Consider the following 22826-nt stretch of genomic DNA (forward strand, 5'->3'; position numbering starts at 1 on the left):
CCCGCGCCCTCCTGCTTCGTTACACAGCACCAAGCCCTCTGAAAGGCTGCATAAAATGCATGGATGTGCAGCCAGGAGTTCATAAATAACTTCCTTCGCCCAGCCGCTTCTAATTCATCCTCTGCACAACTGCCACAACACACTATCAAAAACAGATTGGGTCTGGCTCTAAACTCTCCAGAGATTTCCCACTGCTCTCAAAGTCTGGGTGCCTTAGCATGGCTAACAAGGCCTTAGGACCGAACCCCTGTGTGCTTGCCCGGCCACATCCCTCACAGCTCTGTCTGCACCCACCCAGTGCTCCTCTTTGCAGGCATTTGCCCTTCAAGACTCTGTCAACTACCAATGTATTGGAGAATAATAATACTAATAGAATAACAATAGCCAACAAATACTGAGCATTTACTGCACCCCAGCTACAGAGCCAAGCACTTAATATACACATGTTCACAGCCAAACAGGGAGGGAGGCACCATTATTAACTCCATCCTTGATCCCTCATTTTGACAAATATGTGCCTCTTTTGTGCTCTTGCAATGTCCCTGGCACAGACTAGATCATAATTACCAATTTACTTCTCTGCCTCCCGCACAGGTCTGTGAGCTCATTCATTCACTCATTCATTCATTTAGCAAGCAACTACTGAGCACTGATTGTGTGCCCGGCATTGTGTTTGGTGCTGGGATTAAAAGTGACAAAGACAGGCAAAAAGGTCTCTGCTCTCTTGGAGCTTACTGTCCCCAGGGATGAGTCATGGAGGGAGATTCTTACAAATTTAGAAAGATGCATCAATAAAATAATCACCAATGTGGTAAGTGATGGGTGGATAAAAACAAGATGTGATACAGAGATTATAGGGTAGGACTGAGACACCTTTAGATTGAGTAGCAGGGAAGGCTTCTCTGAAGCTGTGACTTCTGTTGAGAACTAAAGGAAGAGAAAAGCCCAGCTGGGGAACAGCAGGGGCGAAGTGATCCAGGTCTAGAAAACAACACATGCAAAGACCCTGGGGCAGGAAAGAGCTTGCTCTACTTAGGGAACCGAAAGGAGGCCAGGTTGACTGGATAACCTTGAGCAAGGGCGAGAGCAGCATAAAGTGAGATTGGCAGACCTGACCCTGAGGCCTGAGGCCAAGGGTGGGAATTGGGATTTTATACTAAGGGCAATAGGAAGTGGTTGGAGGGCTTTAAACAAGGGACTGATATGATGATCTTTATATTTTAACTCCTCTAGTAAAAGAGAATGAATGGGATAGGGCAAGAATGGAAGTGGGAAGACCCCTTAAGAGGCTGCTGGAGCCCCCAGGGGAGATGGGATGGTGGCCTGGAGAGGGACCCCTAGTGGATAGAGAGAAATGCCCCCCTGGAGCCAGGTTTTAAAGGTGAAGCTCATAGGACTTGCTGCTGTTCTGTACGCAGGGGGAAAGGTGAGAGAGGACATCAGGATGATTCCTGGATTTCTAACTGGAGAGATTGGGAGAATGGTGGCACCACTTACTGAATGAGAGGCTTGCAGCGGCAGGTTTAAGGGAAGTCAGGAGTACCCTGGGGGTGTGCAGAGCCCTTAAAGGTATGCATACCCCCAGCCCGCAGCCCCAGCACACAATACTTACTCATAAATGCTTGTTGAGCATATGCATACTGAAGTCTCTGGAAGATGCCGGTATGGTCCCTGCTGATGCAGATCTGGTCTGGGGATACCCAGAGGCTCTGCGCTTGATTAGGTCCCAGGCAGGGAAGTCCATGTGATTCACAGGGCTCAGTGCAAAATGAGAATGCAGGGTGCCTGGTTAAGAACTTTTAAATTCAAGATGGGGCAGCAGAGCATTAGACCAAGTATAAGATGCTGTGCTACAGAAGCTGGCCTTGTTCCTAAGCAGGAAGCCAGCTTCTTGAGGGCAAATGTGGGTTCATCCCAGGTTTCTGAGTCAAAGTCGAAGAACTTTCTTTAGAGGCCGCAGGAGGAGTCTAGGTGTTCAAGGAGCCTATTAGGGACAGACGGCCGCCTGCCTGTCTGGGGCAGCAGTTGAGCCAAGTCTGCCTCCTTGAAGGTGTGTCCTCCCCGCCTCCTGGGGCATGCCCTGGTGCGGGGCATAGCAGCTGAAATGAGAGGTGGGAAGGCAGACCCTTGTGGGGCTGGTGTCCTTCCTGGGACAGGAGGAGGAGGTGGCAGTCCCTGATCTCTAAACTCCAGGCTCTAAAGGCAGCCCCTGCTGGGGAAGGTGATGACAGTTCATTCCTTTCCTTTTCCTCTCATATTTGTCTATCTCTTTAATTAAATTATAATAAGTAACAAATAACAAATGGCTACAAATTATTCGGCTCTTGGTTTGTGTCACCTTATCTGCATGGTCTTATTTAGCCTGAGCACAGCTAGTGAGCCCTGACCCGCATCCCCCAAAAACAATCTAGTGAGGGATGTGAACCCTTGTCTCTCTGATTCCAAAACTGGAGCATGGTGCCACATGACTAGGAGATGAATCCGTACCACTTCTTAGCTGTGCGGTTCTAGGTAAGCCTTCTAACATCCCTGAGAATTCTTACCACCTTAGGTTGTTGAGATGATTAGGAGTCCATCTAAAGTGCTGAGCTCTTATATCTGACATGGGGAGGGTCGTTTTTGGGCACCTCTTCCTTCAGTGTTGAGGGATGGGATGTTCAGATCTCCTACTCACTGGAGAATGGCAATAGGTGAGAAAGAAATAGTTTAACATCTGCATTTGTCTCCAAACCAAGGAGACAAACTGCCAAACCTGGTTCGTGGTCCTTTCACACCTTCCAGCCTTTGCCCATGCTGGTCTTTCTGCCTCAAATGCCCTTCTTCTTCTCAGTAGGGGCTCCTACAACAGCCAGTTGTGATGGGATTATTTTTTGATGGTGTTTCTCCTGCTGGACAGCAAACCCCTGAAGGTGTCAGCAGCATCTCACTCACTACTGTTTCCTCCATGGCTACTATGGTTCTTAGTATATGGAGTCGGTCCTGTATCAGTTAGCTATTGCTGCATAACAAACCACCCCAAAACTCAGATGATTTAAACAGTAAGCATTTACTAATACTCACAGGTTTGGGGGACAGTTGGATGGTTCTTCTAGTCTCAGCTAGGATTTCTCATGCATCTTCTGAATCAACTGTATATATTCAAGTTATATAGGTCAGCTCTGCTTTCTAGGCTGGGCCCTGACAGGTTTGGAAGTCAGGTGGCTGCAGGTTAGTCTAAGGTGGTTGCAGCAGGCTAGTCTAGGGTGGAGGCAGCTGGGCTGTCCTCCACTGTCATCCTGCAGCATGCTAGCTCGGGTTCATTCACATGACCACACAAGGACTCCAGGAGGGGGAGTAGAATCCAGCAAGGCTTCTTCAGCTCTCAGCCCAGAAACTGCATTTTCATGGCCAAGTGAAGTCACAAGATCCTGCACAGAGTTGGTGCAGAAAGGCACTACCATACCAGGGAATGTGGATTGGAGAGGCATGGGAAATTGGGGACATGATGCATGATACATGTTTACCAAGTACATGAATATGCACTTAATATGTGCCAAGGACCACTCAAAATCTTTTCTGTTGCTATAGACTGAGTGTGTTCCCTGCAAAATTTGCTTAGCCCAGCCTAACCCCCATGTGATGGTGTTTGGAGGTGGGACCTTTGGGAGGTGATGAGGTCATGAGGCGGAGTCCCCATGAATGGGATTAGTGCCCTGATAAAAGAGACCCCAGAAAGATCCGTTGTTCCTTCTGCCATGTGAAGTGATAGTGAAAAGCCAGGCCCCCGTGAACCAGGACAGGCCCTCACCCAACACTGAACATGCCAATGCTTTGATTTTAGACTTCCCAGCCTCTGAACTGTGAGATTTAAATTTTTGTTGTTTATTAGCCATCCGATCAATAGTATTTTGTTTTAGCAACTCGAATGGACTAAGACATCCGTATTAACACATTTGATCGTGACAACCCCTCTGAAATAGTTACTAAGTTTTAGCCCTATCTTATAGATGAACAAACTGAAGCACAGAGAGATTATGCAATCTGCCCAAGGTCACACAATTAGGAGGTGGTAGAGTCTGGATTTGAACTTGGGCAGTTTGGCTCTAGCATCCCTGTGTATGGCCAAAAAAGGTAGTCGTACTGCCTCTCCATAATCCCAGAAAGCCCTTGGTGTTGTTCATAGCTGCTGGTGTTAGCCTGGAATAATTGTTTAACAAGCTCGTTTTTGATGGCAGTGGTTGTTTTTAATCCGAGGGTGTGGAACTTTGAGATACAGCACATACAGCTCATTTAAATACAAACTGCTTCAAAGGCTATCCCAAATTTTACTGCCTGGCAGCAGAGCTGGCTTGCCAAAAGATAGACTCCGAAGTTTTATATACTGTCACCATGGCAATTCTGAAGATAGTGGATATGCTGAAAGAACTTCCTGACACTTCTGCTGGCGGATCCCAGGCAGGCTGATCTATGGCTTTTAATCAACTAATGGATGGGGTCTCTGGACACAGATTCACAGTGTTCAATCTTGTTAAAGCAGAAAGAATTCAAGCTCAGAGCTGTCCCAGCTCCCAACCCAGGGACAGAGTCCTTCTGGGCAGACAGTGATAACCCAGCCCTCTTAGCTCAATAAAAAGTGGCAGTGTCACCCATGGCCCTGGGGGCACAGTCTCAACTGCCACTCGTGTGCCAAACCTCATGCCCTGCCCCTCCTTCTGTACCTTTTGCTTGGCTGAGTGGGCTAAGAGAACCAGTGGCTGTGACCTTGGGCAGCTTGCCTGACTTTGCCAGGCCTCAGTCTCTTCCTCTGTAAAATTAGAAAAATGATGTTGTGAAGATTGAAATGGGTGATACACTTTGCACAAGTTTGGGTGCAAGAACTTGGGAATTCACTGCTGCCATCTTCATTCTCCTGCTCCTCCTCACCATCACACTGAGGCTAATCTCCCCTTCCCCCCAGGCTGGAGGAGAAGGGAAATAGTGTGTACTGAGCCTCTACTGTGTGCTCGGCACCCTTGTGGGTATTTTATGCAGCTCTGTTATTTCACTGTCACAACTCTGAGGGGATCCAGAGGATTGTGATTTGACAGGTTAAGAGAATGGGGTCAGAGAATCTAAGTGACTTGGAAGGTCACTCAGTGAGCAGGGACAGAGCTGGGACTGGAGCCCAGTTGGTACTAAGACCAAGGTCCACACTTTTTGAGCAGTTAGCAGTAATATTGGACCAGAAAGCAGCCCCATTAATACAGTTAACCCTCAAACAATGCAGGGGTTAGGGTGGCCAATCCCAGCACAGTCAAAAACCCACATATGACTTTAGACTTTCCCTAAAATTTAACTACTACTAGCCTACTGTGGACTAGAAACCTTACTGATAACATAAACAGTTGATTAACACTTATTTTATACATTATGTGTATTATATAGTGTATTCTTACAATAAAGTAAGCAAGAGGAAAGAAAATATTTTTTCAAATCGTGACAAACCTCCAGAAAATTTCCAATGTATTTATTGAAAACAATCTGTATAGAAACAGACACATGCAGTTTAAACCCGTGGTGTTCAAGGGTCCACTGTACTTGTGTAACAGGTCAGGACAGAATCTGGTGGGGTAGTTCTCCTTCCAAAAGTCAAGGTGGAAATTTGGAATGGTTGGGCCAATGGAGACCATCAAAAACCCAGGAGTGTCCTAGCTAGAAGGGGGCTCTACTCCCTCACACTACTGATGAGGAAACAGAGACCCAGAATGGTCAGGTGACTTGTTCCAGAGGCACACAGTCGGGTGGGAGCACAGCCGGCATTTGTACCCCATATGTCTCAGGGAACCTGTGTGGCCTGAGGGCCCTGGAGGGCTAAAGAAAGCCAGCAGACAACTCACTTCATGGGGATGTGTCCCCCACCCCCTACCCTCCTCTTCACCGAGTTGTCTGCTGCTTGCATGGGTGAGGCCATGGAACGTGGAACCATCCTTGGTCAGGAGCCCTGGGGAATGAGGCATGTTCCCTTTTTCATCTGCCACCTTCCACATGCCCACTCTTGCCGGGCACCACGATAGATGCTGCTAGAGCGGTGGGTGCCTTCAATCTCTAAGGCGCCTGAGGACAGGGGATGTGTCTTTCATCTTGTTCTCGCCAGCAGAACTTTGCAGTGTTCTGTCCCAAATAATAACAATCTAATAACAGTAAAAGTAGCTGATATATATGGGAAGGGTCAGCAGCGTATCAGGCACTTCAGAGGCATCTCAGTCTGTCCTCCTCCCAACCCTGTGGGGTAGGCACTCTTACTATCCCCATTTTACAGGCGAGGAAACCAAGGCCCAGAGACATTAAATAACTTGCCCAAGGTCACAATCTAGGCAGTGAGGACTTACATTTAATTCTAGAGAATCTGAATCCACAGCCCCATGTTGCCATGCTGAATCCTGCAGTAAATGCATTCATTCATGTATTGATTTATTTATCAAATATTTACTGAGTGCTGGATACTGTGGCAGATACTGGGGATTCCACAGTGAACAAAACACACAAAAATCCCTGTTCTCATGGACCTTACAATGTAGAGGGATAGACCATAACAAAATTAAAAATTAAAATATATAAAATGTTGGAGAAAAATGCAGGTAGGAATCTAGAAGGTGCTGGGGGTGCTGTTTTAAGAAGGCTGGTCAGAGACACCTCAGAGATGAGGTGATTTTATGCAGAACCTCGAAGCAAGGGAGGAAGTGCCCATGTATCTGTTCTGGGCAGAGAAAAAGAGCGGCTGCGGCTCCTCCTCCTCCTAGGTGGGTGGGGCAAAGGGGCCAGTTATCAAACTCTAGTTTATCAGCTATTCATTAAACTAGCTGGATTATGCCTGCACATTCTTCAGAGAGAGAGACCAGGGCTTGCTGACTGGGATGCCCAAGGCCCTTCGTGGCTCAGCCCCGCGTGATACAGTGTTGGAAGATGTGGCCAGGTCACCAGAGCGCCCCCTGCAGGCTGGCTGAGCGCGTCCCTCCTACCCTCCAGATACACATCAGCCCCTCTGATCTCTCTGCAGATTTTAAGCTGTGCTGGGGGTAGAAACGGAATAAGCATAAGGAGCCTGCAGCAGGATTCTGAGGAGCACTTATGTGACGGAACAACAGGAAAGGGGACCCAAAAAACCTCTGACTTCTCTTTATTCTTTTCTTTTAAAGGGAAAACAAGCTGGCTCCCCCTGTCTTTCTGGGCTTTGGGGTGCTCCCTCACTCCCTCTTACTTTCTTAAGAGGCAGTTTCTCCCCAAACCCCTTTTTTTCCAAGCCCCCCCATTTTCTATTGGAAACTCACCAGCCCTGTTCCTTCTCTGGTAAGAAAATGAGGAGACAGAAAGAGTCTTGCACTTAGAGAAGGCCTGGGTTCTAGGCCCAGCTCCCACTTAGCAGCTGTGTGGCCTTAGGCAAGTAACCTAACCTCTCCGAGCTATTTCATTATTGGAAGATGAGGAAGCCCACTCTCCTTCCTGGTCATTATGAGATTATATTGACATACTGGCTGGGAAAATGGTTTAAAACTAAATTCTCCCACAGCGGGGCCTCAGCATTGCTTCTCATGCTGACTGGACATCCCCCTTTTCCCTCCTACATGGGGGGATGGAGGCTGAGTGAGGTACAGAGAGGTTCCCAGTGCAGGGAAGGTACTACATACTTTCTTTAAATCCTTGTGCCCTATACTGGGTTGAATAGTGTCCCCTCAAAAATTCATGCCCACCCAGAACCTCCGAGTGTAACCTTATCTGGAAATAGGGTCTTTGCAGATATAATTAACTAAGATAAAGTCATACTAGACTAGGATGGGCCTCTAATCCAATATGACTGGTGTCCTTATAAGAAGGGGAGAAGACGCAGAGGACAGACAGGGGTGGAAGGAGGCTCTGTGGAGATGGAGGAGGAGATTGGAGGGATGCAGCTACAAGCCAAGGAAGGCCAGGGTCACTGAGAGCCTGCGGGAGGCCTGGAATGGAGTATCCCTCCAAGACTCCAGAAGGAACCAGTCCCCCTGATGCCTTGATTTCAGACTCTGGCCTCCAGACCAGGATTGAAAAGATTGTTCTTTTAAGCCACCCAGCTTGAGGGAATTTATGATGGCAGGTCTGGGAAACAAATGCATCCTACCTCTTGTTTTTTCAATCCTTGACTCTTGTGGGTTCCAAATAATCAATGTTCTCCTTGAGATTTCCCTTGAAGATTTCCCCTGAAAAAAAAAAATACAGAGAGAGTCTTGAAGGTGGGAACATTAGGGAGGTGAAAGACAGAGACAAGTCTGGAATCAGAAACCCAAACCTCAGGGATTCACAGCAGCTCTGAAGCCTCCAGAGAAAGAAGAGAAACCAGGCCTGCAGCACAGAGCTGTGGGGCATATGAAGTCTCCCCCTCCTGGCATGATTCCAAAGCTGGTGAGACTTAAAGTGCGCTAATGAATAAATAAGGAGAGCCAACCAGGGCCAGGGCTTCCCCAGAGGGTTCCATCTGCTTTTGCACTGTGGGTTGGGGCAAAGAAGAAGGTGTCCCTGGAGAAGACAGTCTGAATGGGGGAAGAGTCCCAGCCCTTCCTGACTGGTTGTTTCCCAGTGGGGTCCCTGGGGAGAATTTTGAGACTTAAATCATCTTCAGTTTAGAAATCTTTTCAGTAGAGGACAGAGCAGGGCTTTGCAGACCCTGGGAATCTTTACAAGTTTTGCACTGATGTTTTATTTGTGGAAAAATTAAAGGTTTATTTTCATTAATGCCTTTTTAAAAAGGTGAGATTTTAGTATTAGTGTAATATTCCATGAATACTATCTTGAGTGCATTTTTTAGCCCTCCTGTGATTTTTCTGGCATTTGGAATAGTTTTTGGGTGTTGGGAAATCCTCTAAGCAAGTGTTTTGGGGAAACAAAAGTTTCCCTGGAACCAAGGTGTGGGGTCTTGAACATCCTTCAGCAAGCAGATCTGTGGCACCCTTCTGTGGGCATGGCACTGTGCTGAACTTCATGGGACATTTGGAACGATGAAAATGGAGATGGTAATGCTGACAGTGATGGTGATGGTGGTGGTGGTGATGGTGGAGGAGATGTTGACGGCGATAGTAATTTTAATGAGCACTGGCTATGTATGTACCTTGCTGCCCCACTAAGCCCTTTGCACATGTGATCTCATTTCATCTTTACAAGCTCCCTGTGAGGTAGGATCTGTGGTTACCTTCATTTTATGCACGAGATAACTGAAGCACAGAAGGATTAAATAAGTTGCCCAGAATCACACAGAGCCAGTAAGGAACGGATCTGGGATTTGAAATAAGACAGACGCCAAAGCCTGTATCTAGGCCCCCGAAACTCAGTATGAGACAAGTTCTTGCAATAATGATAACAGTGATAACAAACAAGATCTGTTAAGTCCTACTTTGTACTAGGCATGTGTTGGGTGCTTCATAAAAAGTCTCATTTAATCTTCTCAACAACCCCAGAAGGGACTTCTACCCTCATTTTGCATATAGAGAGCCTTCCCTAATATTGTGTGAAGGGCCTTCAACCACCCTCTCTTTCAGTTTTTGCTTCTAGACAATGCCATTCCTGCCTGGGATGAGCAAAAATGGGGATTCTGGTCCCTTCATTGCCACTGTGGGAAGATCTGCCCCCATCCCTGGGCTTCTGTCATTGCATCTGAAAAACAAGGGGAGACACAGGCAATCTCCTCGGCCCATCTGAGTCAGCCCAGGGAGGGGGAAACCCAGTTTTGAGGGGGTGATGGAGCCATGTTTGGGAGCAGCTACAGCCCAGCTTTGCATCTCGTCTTGGACCTGTAGTCTTCTGAGTCAGGCCAGCTCTAACGCTGGTCCAATGTAGATTAGCTACAGGGCTAACGGTAAAAGGCATTTGAGAGCCATGAAATGTGTATATGGTGTGTGTGTGTGTTGCATGATGCGTTGGTCAGAGGAGGCCTCTCTGAGGAGGTGGTGATACTGGAGCAGAGGGACTGAGCCAGTCTGGTTATTAGGGGGAAGAGCATTCCAGGTAGAGGGAAAGCAGGTTGTTAAGACTCTAGTAGATCTGAGGAAGCTTATTTATTTGAGGAACAGCAAGATCAGTGTATCTAAAGCAATGATTCCTAACCAGGGGCCATTAACCTGCCCAGGGGATGTTTGGCAGTATCTAGAAACACTTGAGATGCACAGCTGGGTGTGGGGTGGGGGAGTTGGTAATGCCACTGTTGTCCCGGGGGTAGAGGCTGAGGATGCTACTGACCATCCTACAGCCTACAGGACTGCCCTCACCACCACCCCACACACCAGAGAGGACCACTAATCCCAAATGTCAGTCATGCTTAGACTGAGAAACCCTGGTCTGCAGCAAGTGCCATGGGAGGGAGGGAGGTAAGAGTTAAGGTCAGGGAGGGGCTAGATTATTAGAGCCCAGGGGGCCATAGCAAGGACTGCCACAGCTACAGCTTTTGTCCAGGTATAATAATAGTTACTGGTATCATTAGTAATAGTAGTATATTAAACTCAAGCAGAATATGCTGCAAACCATGTAGTGTTCTGAAGACTTGAAACATTAATTCATTTAAACTACCAGGAGGAAGGCACCATTGCTATCCACATTTCAGGGAATAAGGGCCCAAGCACAGAGGTAAAATGACATACACAAGGTCACTCATTTAGGCCTTGGAGCCAGTATCTCACTAGGCAGTGTAGCTCCAGAGCACAAGCTCATGGCCACTAGGCTCCACTCTTTGCATTAAGATCACCTGTTTGTATCTCTGTTCCTCTTCCTCTGTTGTGAGCCCCTTAATACCCATATCCCCAGCACCCAGCATGGGGGTTGGCACATAGTAGGGACTCAAGAGTGGCTTATTGGATGCAGGTGGGCATGCAGCTCTTAAATTTAAAAACAGATGCAGTCACATCATTCTGAAAGATGTAGGCATCCCACTTAGGGGAAGAGAGTGCTGGATGACAGGCAAGTGACGTCTGTCCCCATCTACACACCAGGGAGCAAAAGTCACAGCCAGGACTCTGCTCTGGGTCGAGCTCACAGCTGGTGTCCCTCGGTCACTTGGCTGCTCTCGTTGGCTCAGAGTCAGGCTCGGGGCTTGCCTTCCTGATCTCACTGGCTTATCTCGTCTCTGCTCCTACCTCACATATTCCCAAGCCTGACACCTGACCTTCACTCCCAAAACACACTCACACATACTCTCTCTCCGCTCTGCTTAATTCTGCCATGCTTTTTTTTTTTTTTTTTTTTTTGCCAGGACAGAATTGTTCATATTTATTATTGTGAGTATAATAATGAGATATCCACAACCCAGTCTTAAAACCTTAGAGAATTCTCGTCTCACACAGTCACTCTTTTTCCAAGTCTTATGGGTCCAACCCATACTCTCTTTTTTTTTTTTTTTTTTTTTTTTTTTTTACTTTTTTTATTTTTTTTTTATTTATTTTTTATTTTTTTATTTTTTTAAATGTTTATTTGCATTACTTTTTTTTTTTTTTTTTTTTTTTTTTTTTGAGAGGGCATCTCTCATATTTATTGATCAAATGGTTGTTAACAACAATAAAATTCAGTATAGGGGGGTCAATGCTCAATGTACAATCATTAATCCATCTCAAGCCTAATTCTCGTCAGTCTCCAATCTTCTGAAGCATAACGAACAAGTTCTTACATGGTGAACGAATTCTTACAGAGTGAATAAATTCTTACATGGTGAACAGTACAAGGGCATTCATCACAGAAACTTTCGGTTTTGATCATGCAATATGACCTATAAACCATCAGGTCAAATATGAATATTCATTTGATTTTTGTACTTGATTTATATGTTGATCCCACATTTCTCCTATTATTATTATTATTTTTATTTTTAATAAAATGCTGAAGTGGTAGGTAGATGCAAGATAAAGGTAGAAAACATAGTTTAGTGCTGTAAGAAGGCAAATGTAGATGATCAGATGATCAGGTGTGTGCCTATGGACTAAGTATTAATCCAGGCTAGACAAGGGCAGCAAGACATCCACGGATGCAGAAGATTTCTCTCAAAGCAGGGGGGGTGAGGTTCTGAGCCTCACCTCTGTTGATCCCCAAATTCTCACCTGATGGCCCCCCTGCGACTGTGCCTGTCTTAGGTTGTTCCTCCCTTGAGGAATCTTACCCGTCTCTGGCTAACCAGTCATCTTCCGGGGCCATACAGGGAAATGTAAAGTTGGTAAGTGAGAGAGAAGCCATATTGTTTGCAAAGGTTAGCTTTTTACTTCTTTGCAGATTTATGCCCTGTGGCTTCTATGCCCAGCACTTGTCTCGAGGTATCTTTACCACCTGGAGGAATTATGATACTCGGTAAATTCGATATGAGGCACGAATTCTATTTAAGGTTTGTAATTAGGAAGGAAGAAGAAAAGCTATAGATGTAGCATATGAAGGAAACTTGGGAGGATTGATTATTTCTTTGACATATCTTCTTGTATAGTACCTTAAGTATGTATAGGTTTTAAACTACTAACTAATTTGCACACACATATTAACATAATAGGAATACGGTGACATAAACAAAGCAAATCTATAATTACCAGCCATCTCCAGTGAAGCCAAGAAAACCATTTAGGCACCCTAGGCATTTGTGAAAATTTATCTATAATATGATGGATATTTTCCAACTGTACTTGAACCATCAGACAAATTAAAGCAGCCCATTTCTGGGATCTGTTCACATCCCATATGTTCTTTTAACCATAGATAGTCTATAGCCATAAGATTTTGGAGTGCTACAACTTGCACCCCTCCCAACTCCTGGTTGAGTTCCAACAGTACAGATCCAGTCAAATTCGTTGTCTCACTGTATGCACATGCCAGCCTAGACATCTCCCTCCTCCTTCTTATGGCAAGTCCAGGAGACGGTGGGCTGGATGCAGCCACAACCGCAGCATCGTCCGGATCCCTGGGGAGGCTTTTTGATGATCATCCCCTGGCACGAGTCCTCCAGAGAGTGCTGATGCCGGAAGCTCCTCCTCATATCGTATCTTATTTCATTTTCTGGGTATCCAAGCTAGGCCTTGATCTTCTGCGGAGAAACAAACAGACCCTTTGCCCACACTTTGACATGCCCTCTGTACCACTGTGCAGAACTCATTGGAGGTCAGCACACAGTAACTGCTTTTTTTTTTTTTTTTTTTTTTAATTAAGAGAAAGGAATATTATCAGAAAAGAGTACCTCCATAGCTGATCATCTGACACCCTTTAAGTGATCAACATTAAGGATATTTAAAGCATGCGTTGATCTTTGATTTACCAATAGTTTTATCCTGTTAACGAGTAATCCCCTTTTCTTTCTTTCTTTCTTTCTTTTTTTTTTTTTTTTTTAAATTTTTAATCTACCCTTACATGAAGAATACTATGTTTACTATGCTCTCCCCTATATCAGGTCCCCCCTAACAACCCCATTACGGTTACTGTCCATCAGCTTAGCAAAATGTGGTAGAGTCACTACTTGTCCTCTCTGTGTTGTGCAGCCCACCCTCCCCTTTCTCCCTCCCCCCCATGCATGCTAATCTTAATACCCCCCTTCTTCTTCTCCCCCCTTATCCCTCCCTGCCCACCCATCCTCCCCAGTTCCTTTCCCTTTGGTACCTGTTAGTCCATTTTTGGGTTCTGTAATTCTGCTGCTGTTTTGTTCCTTCAGTTTTTCCTTTGTTCCTATACTCCTCAGATGAGTGAAATCATTTGGTATTTCTCTTTCTCCGCTTGGCTTATTTCACTGAGCATAATACTCTCCAGCTCCATCCATGTTGCTGCAAATGGTTGGATTTTTCCACTTCTTATGGCTGAGTAGTATTCCATTGTGTATATGTACCACATCTTCTTTATCCATTCATCTACAGATGGACATTTAGGTTGCTTCCAATTCTTGGCTATTGTAAATAGTGCTGCAATAAACATAGGAGTGCATCTGTCTTTCTCAAACTTGATTGCTGCGTTCTTAGGGTAAATTCCTAGGAGTGGAATTCCTGGGTCAAATGGTAGGTCTGTTTTGAGCATTTTGATGCACCTCCATACTGCTTTCCACAATGGTTGAACTAATTTACATTCCCACCAGCAGTGTAGGAGGGTTCCCCTTTCTCCACAGCCTCGCCAACATTTGTTGTTGTTTGTCTTTTGGATGGCAGCTATCCTTACTGGTGTGAGGTGATACCTCATTGTAGTTTTAATTTGCATTTCTCTGATAATTAGCGATGTGGAGCATCTTTTCATGTGTCTCTTGGCCATCTGTATTTCTTTTTTGGAGAACTGTCTGTTCAGTTCCTCTGCCCATTTTTTAATTGGGTTATTTGTTTTTTGTTTGTTGAGGCGTGTGAGCTCTTTATATATTCTGGACGTCAAGCCTTTATCAGATCTGTCATTTTCAAATATATTCTCCCATACTGTAGGGTTCCTTTTTGTTCTATTGATGGTGTCTTTCGCTGTACAGAAGCTTTTCAGCTTAATGTAGTCCCACTTGCTCATTTTTGCTGTTGTTTTCCTTGCCCGGGGAGATATGTTCAAGAAGAGATCACTCATGTTTATGTCTAAGAGGTTTTTGCCTATGTTTTTTTCCAAGAGTTTAATGGTTTCGTAACTTACATTCAGGTCTTTGATCCATTTTGAGTTTACCTTTGTATATGGGGTTAGACAATGGTCCAGTTTCATTCTCCTACATGTAGCTGTCCAGTTTTGCCAGCACCATCTGTTGAAGAGACTGTCATTTTGCCATTGTATGTCCATGGCTCCTTTATCAAATATTAATTGACCATATATGTTTGGGTTAATTTCTGGGGTCTCTAATCTGTTCCACTGGTCTGTGGCTCTGTTCTTGTGCCAGTACCAAATTGTCTTGATTACTATGGCTTTGTAGTAGAGCTTGAAGTTGGGGAGTGAGATCCCCCCTACTTTATTCTTCTTTTTCAGGATTGCTTTGGCTATTCGGGGTCTTTGGTGTTTCCATATGAATTTTTGAATTATTTGTTCCAATTCATTGAAGAATGTTGCTGGTAATTTGAGAGGGATTGCATCAAATTTGTATATTGCTTTCGGCAGGATGGCCATTTTGACGATATTAATTCTTCCTAGCCATGAGCATGGGATGAGTTTCCATTTATTAGTGTCCCCTTTAATTTCTCTTAAGAGTGACTTGTAGTTTTCAGAGTATAAGTCTTTCACTTCCTTGGTTAGGTTTATTCCTAGGTATTTTATTCTTTTTGATGCAATGGTGAATGGAATTGTTTTCCTGATTTCTCTTTCTATTGATTCGTTGTTAGTGTATAGGAAAGCTACAGATTTCTGTGTGTTGATTTTGTATCCTGCAACTTTGCTGTATTCCGATATCAGTTCTAGTAGTTTTGGAGTGGAGTCTTTAGGGTTTTTTATGTACAGTATCATATCATCTGCAAATAGTGACAGTTTAACTTCTTCTTTACCAATCTGGATTCCTTGTATTTCTTTGTTTTGTCTGATTGCCGTGGCTAGGACCTCCAGTACTATGTTGAATAACAGTGGGGAGAGTGGGCATCCCTGTCTGGTTCCCGATCTCAGTGGAAATGCTTTCAGCTTCTCGCTGTTCAGTATAATGCTGGCTGTGGGTTTATCATATATGGCCTTTATTATGTTGAGGTACTTGCCCTCTATTCCCATTTTGCTGAGAGTTTTTATCATGAATGGATGTTGAATTTTGTCAAATGCTTTTTCAGCATCTATGGAGATGATCATGTGGTTTTTGTCTTTCTTTTTGTTGATGTGGTGGATGATGTTGATGGATTTTCGAATGTTGTACCATCCTTGCATCCCTGGGATGAACCCCACTTGGTCATGGTGTATGATCCTTTTGATATACTGTTGAATTCTGTTTGCTAATATTTTATTGAGTATTTTTGCATCTACATTCATCAGGGATATTGGTCTGTAATTTTCTTTTTTGGTGGGGTCTTTTCCTGGTTTTGGTATTAGGGTGATGTTGGCTTCATAGAATGAGTTTGGGAGTATTCCCTCTTCTTCTATTTTGTGGAACACTTTAAGGAGAATGGGTATTATGTCTTCTCTGTGTGTCTGATAAAATTCCGAGGTAAATCCGTCCGGCCCCGGGGTTTTGTTCTTGGGTAGTTTTTTGATTACTGTTTCAATTTCTTTGCTTGTAATTGGTTTGTTTAACTTTTGTGTTTCTTCCTTGGTCAGTCTTGGGAGGTTGTATTTTTCTAGGAAGTTGTCCATTTCTTCTAGGTTTTCCAGCTTGTTGGCATATAGGTTTTCATAGTAGTCTTTAATAATTCTTTGTATTTCTGTGGAGTCTGTCGTGATTTTTCCATTCTCATTTCTGATTATGTTGATTTGTGTTGACTCTCTTTTTCTCTTAATAAGTTGGGCTAGAGGCTTATCTATTTTGTTTATTTTCTCAAAGAACCAGCTCTTGGTTTCGTTGATTTTTGCTATTGTTTTATTCTTCTCAATTTTGTTTATTTCTTCTCTGATCTTTATTATGTCCCTCCTTCTGCTGACTTTAGGCCTCATTTGTTCTTCTTTTTCCAGTTTTAATAATTGTGATGTTAGACTATTCATTTGGGATTGTTCTTCCTTCTTCAAGTGTGCCTGGATTGCTATATACTTTCCTCTTAAGACTGCTTTCGCTGCATCCCACAGAAGTTGGGGCTTAGTGTTGTTGTTGTCATTTGTTTCTATATATTCCTTGATCTCTATTTTGATTTGTTCATTGATCCATTGATTATTTAGTAGCATGTTGTTAAGCCTCCATGTGTTTGTGAGCCTTTTTGTTTTCTTTGTAGAATTTATTTCTACTTTCATACCTTTGTGGTCTGAAAAATTGGTTGGTAGAATTTCAATATTGTGGAATTTACTGAGGCTCTTTTTGTGAGCTAGTATGTGGTCTATTCTGGAGAATGTTCCATGTGCACTTGAGAAGAATGTATATCCTGTTGCTTTTGGATGTAAAGTTCTATAGATGCCTATTAGGTCCATCTGTTCTAGTGTGTTGTTCAGTGCCTGTGTGTCTTTACTTATTTTCTGCCCGGTGGATCTATCCTTTGGGGTGAGTGGTGTGTTGAAGTCTCCTACAATGAATGCATTGCAGTCTATTTCCCTCTTTAGTTCTGTTAGTATTTGCTTCACATATGCTGGTGCTCCTGTATTGGGTGCATATATATTTAGAATGGTTATATCCTCTTGTTGGACTAAGCCCTTTATCATTATGTAGTGGCCTTCTTTATCTCTTGTTACTTTCTTTGTTTTGAAGTCTATTTTGTCTGATATTAGTACTGCAACCCCTGCTTTCTTCTCACTGTTGTTTGCCTGAAATATGTTTTTCCATCCCTTGACTTTTAGTCTATGCTTATCTTTGGGTTTAAGGTGAGTTTCTTGTAAGCAGCATATAGATGGGTCTTGCTTTTTTATCCATTCTATTACTCTATGTCTTTTGATTGGTGCATTAAGTCCATTTACATTTAGGGTGACTATTGAAAGATATGTACTTATTGCCATTGCAGGCTTTAGATTCGTGGTTACCAAAGGTTCAAGGTTAGCTTCTTTAGTATCTTACTGCCTAACTTAGCTCGCTTATTGAGCTGTTATATACACTGTCTGGAGAGTCTTTTCTTCTCTCCCTTCTTATTCCTCCTCCTCCATTCTTCATATGTTGTGTGTTTTGTTCTGTGCTCTTTTTAGGGGTGCTCCCATCTAGAGCAGTCCTTGTAGGATGCCCTGTAGAGGTGGTTTGTGGGAAGCAAATTCCCTCAGCTTTTGCTTGTCTGGGAATTGTTTAATCCCGCCATCATATTTAAATGATAGTCGTGCTGGATACAGTATCCTTGGTTCAAGGCCCTTCTGTTTCATTGCATTAAGTATATCATGCCATTCTCTTCTGGCCTGTAGGGTTTCTGTCGAGAAGTCTGATGTTAGCCTGATGGGTTTTCCTTTATAGGTGACCTTTTTCTCTCTAGCTGCCTTTAAAACTCTTTCCTTGTCCTTGATCCTTGCCATTTTAATTATTATGTGTCTTGGTGTTGTCCTCCTTGGATCCTTTCTGTTGGGGGTTCTGTATAATTCCATGGTCTGTTCGATTATTTCCTCCCCCAGTTTGGGGAAGTTTTCAGCAATTATTTCTTCAAAGACACTTTCTATCCCTTTTCCTCTTTCTTCCTCTTCTGGTATCCCTATAATACGAATGTTTTTCCTTTTGTATTGGTCACATATTTCTCTTAGTGTTGTTTCATTCCTGGAGATCCTTTTATCTCTCTCTCTGTCAGCTTCTATACGTTCCTGTTCTCTGGCTTCTATTCCTTCAATGGCCTCTTGCATCTTATCCATTCTGCTTATAAATCCTTCCAGGGATTGTTTCACTTCTGTGATCTCTTTCCTGACATCTGTGATCTCCTTCCGGACTTCATCCCACTGCTCTTGCATTTTTCTCTGCATCTCATCCCACTGCTCTTGCATTTTTCTCTGCATCTCATCCCATTGCTCTTGCATTTTTTTCTGCATCTCTGTCAGCATGTTCATGATTTTTATTTTGAATTCTTTTTCAGGAGGACTAGTTAGGTCTGTCTCCTTCTCAGGTGTTGTCTCTGTGATCTTTGTCTGCCTGTAGTTTTGCCTTTTCATGGTGATAGAGATAGTTTGCAGAGCTGGTACAAGTGACCGCTGGAAGAGCTTCCCTTCTTGTTGGTTTGTAGCCTTTTCCTGGGAGAATAGCGACCTCTAGTGGCTTGTGCTGGGCAGCTGTGCGCAGACAGGGCTTCTGCTTCCTGCCCAGTTGCTTTGGGGTTTATCTCCGCTGTTGCTGTGGGCTTAGCCTGGCTGGGGCTGTTCCTCCAAAATGGTGGAGCCCCGTTGGAGGGGGAGCAGCCAGGAGACTATTTATCTCCGTAAGGGGCCTCTGTGCTCCCTGCTGCCCAGGGGGTTAGAGTGCCCAGAGATCCCCAGATTCCCTGCTTCAGGTCTAAGTGACCTGTCCTGCCCCTTTAAGATTTCCAAAAAGCACTCTCCAAACCAAGACAACAACAGCAACAATGAGAGAGGGAACAGAAAGAAAGAGAAAAAAAAAAAAAAGGAAAAAAAAAGGAAAAAACAAGCGATTTTTTTTTTTTTTTTTTTTTTTTTTGTCCTCAGGTGCCGGTCCCAGGCACCCGCTCACTGGTCCTGCTGCCCTGTCTCCCTAGCACCAGGGTCCCTGTCCTTTCAAGGCTTCCAAAAAGCACCCACCCACCGGTCCCGCAGGGAAGGAACGCTCAATATTCTTTGTCCTCAGGCACTGGTCCCACGCACCCGCTCACCAGTCCCGCCGCCCTGCCTCCCTAGCACCGGGGTCCCTGTCCCTTCAAGGCTTCCAAAAAGCACTCGGCAAAAAGAGAGAAAAAAAAGGGGAAAAACGCGCGATTTCTTCCGTCCTCAGGTGCTGGTCTCAGGCACCCACCCACCGGTCCCACAGGGAAAAATGCGGGATATTCTTTGTCCTCAGGTGCCGGTCCCAGGCACCCGCTCACCAGTCCCGCCGCCCTGCCTCCCTAGCACCGGGGTCCCTGTCCCTTTTAGGCTTCCAAAAAGCACTCGCAGAAAAGAGAAAAAAAAAAGGGGAAAAACGCGCGATTTCCTCTGTCCTCAAGTGCCGGTCTCAGGCACCCGCCCACCGGTCCCGCAGGGAAAAACGGGGGATATTCTTTGTCCTCAGGTGCCGGTCCCAGCCACCCGCTCACCAGTCCCGCCACCGTGCCTCCCTAGCACTGGGGTCCCCGTCCCTTCAAGGCTTCCAAAAAGCGCTCGCCCAAAAGAGAAAAAAAAAAAGGGGGAAAAACGCGCGACCTCCTCCGTCCTCAGGCACTGGTCTCAGGCACCCGCCCCCAGGTCTCGCAGGGAGAAACGCGGGATATTCTTTGTCCTCCGGCGCCGTTCCCAGGCACCTCCTCACCGGTCCCGCCACCCTGCCTCCCCAGCAACGGGGGCCCGTCCCTCTAAGGCTTCCAAAAAGCGCTCGCCAAAAAAAAAACTGCTCCGGTTTCTCTCCACCCGCCGGGAGCCGGGGGGAGGGGCGCTCGGGTCCCGCCGGGCTGGGGCTTGTATCTTACCCCCTTCACAAGGCGCTGGGTTCTTGCAGGTGTGGATGTGGTCTGGATGTTGTCCTGTGTCCTGTGGTCTCTATTTTAGGAAGATTTTTCTTTATTATATTTTCATAGCTCTATGTGTTTTTGGGAGGAGATTTCCACTGCTCTACTCACGCCGCCATCTTGGCTCCGCCCCTCTGCCATGCTTTTTTAGGAAATAAATCTTCTCTGCATTTTATACTGCCTCTCAGAGCTATACTTTATTACTCATTCATTCATTCATTCATTCTGCCATTACTATGTGTCCAGCACTGTGGTAGAGATGTAGGACACTGAGCTGAGTACAACAGCCCAGTGCAGGGAGACAGTGATCCACTGTAATAAGCAGGTCCACTTTTATAATCTTAGCCACTGGCTTCAACATCCCCAGGCGGATGCTGCCTGCTCTGGGGAAAAGTCTGATAAGCTTCCTGTGGTAGAAGGCGGGAGCATGAGGCCTGGGGAGGGAGGGTGTTAGGAAGGGCCCACTCGAGGGAAAACTGGGCAGTTTCCTCTGTAAGGAGCAAACAGGAGTCTTCTGCTCCTTGGAGGGTGGAGCAGAGGCTAGGAGAGGGCAGAGTTCGGGGATAAGGGGGACTGGGACACTGTGGGTGGAGGACCAACAACTGCCCTGTGAGGGAGACATTTCAGAACAGGATCCCACATTCAGTTTGTGGTGGGTTGTATTCCTACTGTGTAAATGTCCCTCTGTTCCATCCACCTCAACTGTAAAGATCCTGCAAAGGCTGTTCTACTCACATAGGCTTTGTGGAGTGGGTTTGTGTTGGGCATCAAGGAAGGTGCTGGTTACTGTGTAAATGAGACAGCCCAGAGGCAGGGACCAGGGCGCTGCAGGGACTGCAGAGGCCCTGCCCCTTCCTGCAGACAACTCGAGGGAGTCTTTGAACTTCCAAGGGGTATGGAATTGAGGGTTGGTGCCTGGCTTGACCGGATACCATAGAGCAGGTGGGGTGCCCTGGCATCTAGGTAATGCCCAGCAGGAAGTGTTCCTGGAGAATTAGCAAAGCTGTGCAGCTCTGAGCATGGCCACGAAGGGTACAACAACTCATTCTGGGCAGATTGGGATCAATATATGCCTCACCAAGGAGGGGGACTTGAATGGCTTTTGAGGGATGAATAGGAGTTGGCCAAACAATGACAGAAGTTGGAGGCATTCAAGGCAGTAGGAACAGTGTTTGCAGAAGCCTCAAGGATGAAAGATCCTGGTGTGTTCAGAAACCTGCATGGTTGTCTCCTGGGGTAGGAACAGGAAGGTGGGAAAAGCCATAGGTCTGGGAAGGTGTGCTGGCCACAGAACCTACAGACCTTTGCATCTGTGAAGGTAACTCTTTAGAAGGCCCATGCAGGGGGCTGAGAGCCCAGGTCCAGAGCTGGTCTGCCGGGCTGAGAAGCTTGCTTCTTCATCTCCAGCTCCACCCCTCCATGTTCCTCTTTTCTCTGCAAAACAGAGCTCCATACTCTGTTATTGGCAATTCCAAAAAGCTCTGGAAACTGGAGATTTTCCATAGACTCATTTGGCAGCCCAACCTGGCCCGAAGGACATGAGGTTCTCTATGGTCTTATTATCTCAAGTGAGGCTGTTCCTACGAGCAGCTGCAGGAGCACTAAGGTGGTTGATTACGGGCATCTTCCTGGATCCTCTGTGCATGTTAGTAAAACACAGCATATCCACTACATCATCTTTCTGAAATTGAAAATTTTCTTAATTCCGAAACGCATCTGGCTCAAGGGCTTTGGAAACAGGGTTGTATATCTGTAGTGTCTACCTCATGTGGTTTTTGAGGAGGATAAAAATCAGTGTATTCAAGCGAAGCACTTCAAATAGTGCCAGACAGCACATGGTAGGCACTAACGAATGGGAGCTGTCCATGTTGTTAGTTTGCTGAGCTTTTCAAACTAGAATTCTCGGGTGCCAGAATCTCAGCCAGAGCTCACTGTCTGCAGAGTGGGAGTGCGGTGAACAGCCAGGTGGGGTGGGAAAGCCATCTGCATGGACGGCTGACCTCAGCTTAGCCACATGAAAGCAGGCCTTTGTGTCGAGCCGTTCCAGAGACCAGCAGTCATGCCCACTTCTGGCCAGTGCTCCCAGTGGGCCTCCTATGCCCACAGCAAGCCCAGCCTGACTTGGCATGTTAGACAGCCAGCAAGCAAGCTCCTGGCAGCCTGGGTCACCCCCGGTCACCCTCTCATCCTCAGGGCCAGAGGCAGCATTCAGTAATTGTTCGCTGAATTGAAACACATGTATTAACCCTGAGTAGAAGCTACCTTGACCTGCTTAGAATCCTGCGTTATCCTCTAGCCCCAAGGTACACACACATACACACACACACATGCATGTACTTGCACACACACACACACAAACACTCAAGACCCAACCTAGATGTTGACCATTCAAGGCTCCAGAGAAACCACGTTCTTGAAGTGACAGTCATTTTCCTCCTACTTTTCTCTATCAGAGAGAGGGTCTTTCAGGTAAGACCAGGAGAAAACGCTGTGTTTAACATCAAAGGTTACCCTCCCCTTTTGCTCACGAAGAACTGTTTCCTCACGAGTTTCCCCTTTCTGGAGCTGCTTCTCTGCCTGCTGCCCCCTAGTAAACAAAGAGCAGAGGAGTGGTTGGCTTCCAAGTGCTCCAGATGTGGCCACCACCCCCCATCCCTCCAGATGTGATCTGCCTCGAGGGACTGGAAGTGGCCCCCTCCACCCACGTGGGAAAAGAAGCAAAAG

General features: G+C 45.6%; 1 protein-coding gene across 4 annotated transcripts in view; it reads left to right on the forward strand.

Moving 5' to 3' along the window:
- The window catches only part of ABTB3 (ankyrin repeat and BTB domain containing 3), a 291411-nt gene that overhangs the window by 111000 nt on the left and 157585 nt on the right, over positions 1-22826 (forward strand). The window lies entirely within an intron of this gene.

Source organism: Manis javanica, chromosome 10 (genome assembly GCF_040802235.1).
Source record: "Manis javanica isolate MJ-LG chromosome 10, MJ_LKY, whole genome shotgun sequence".
NCBI lineage: Eukaryota > Metazoa > Chordata > Mammalia > Pholidota > Manidae > Manis > Manis javanica.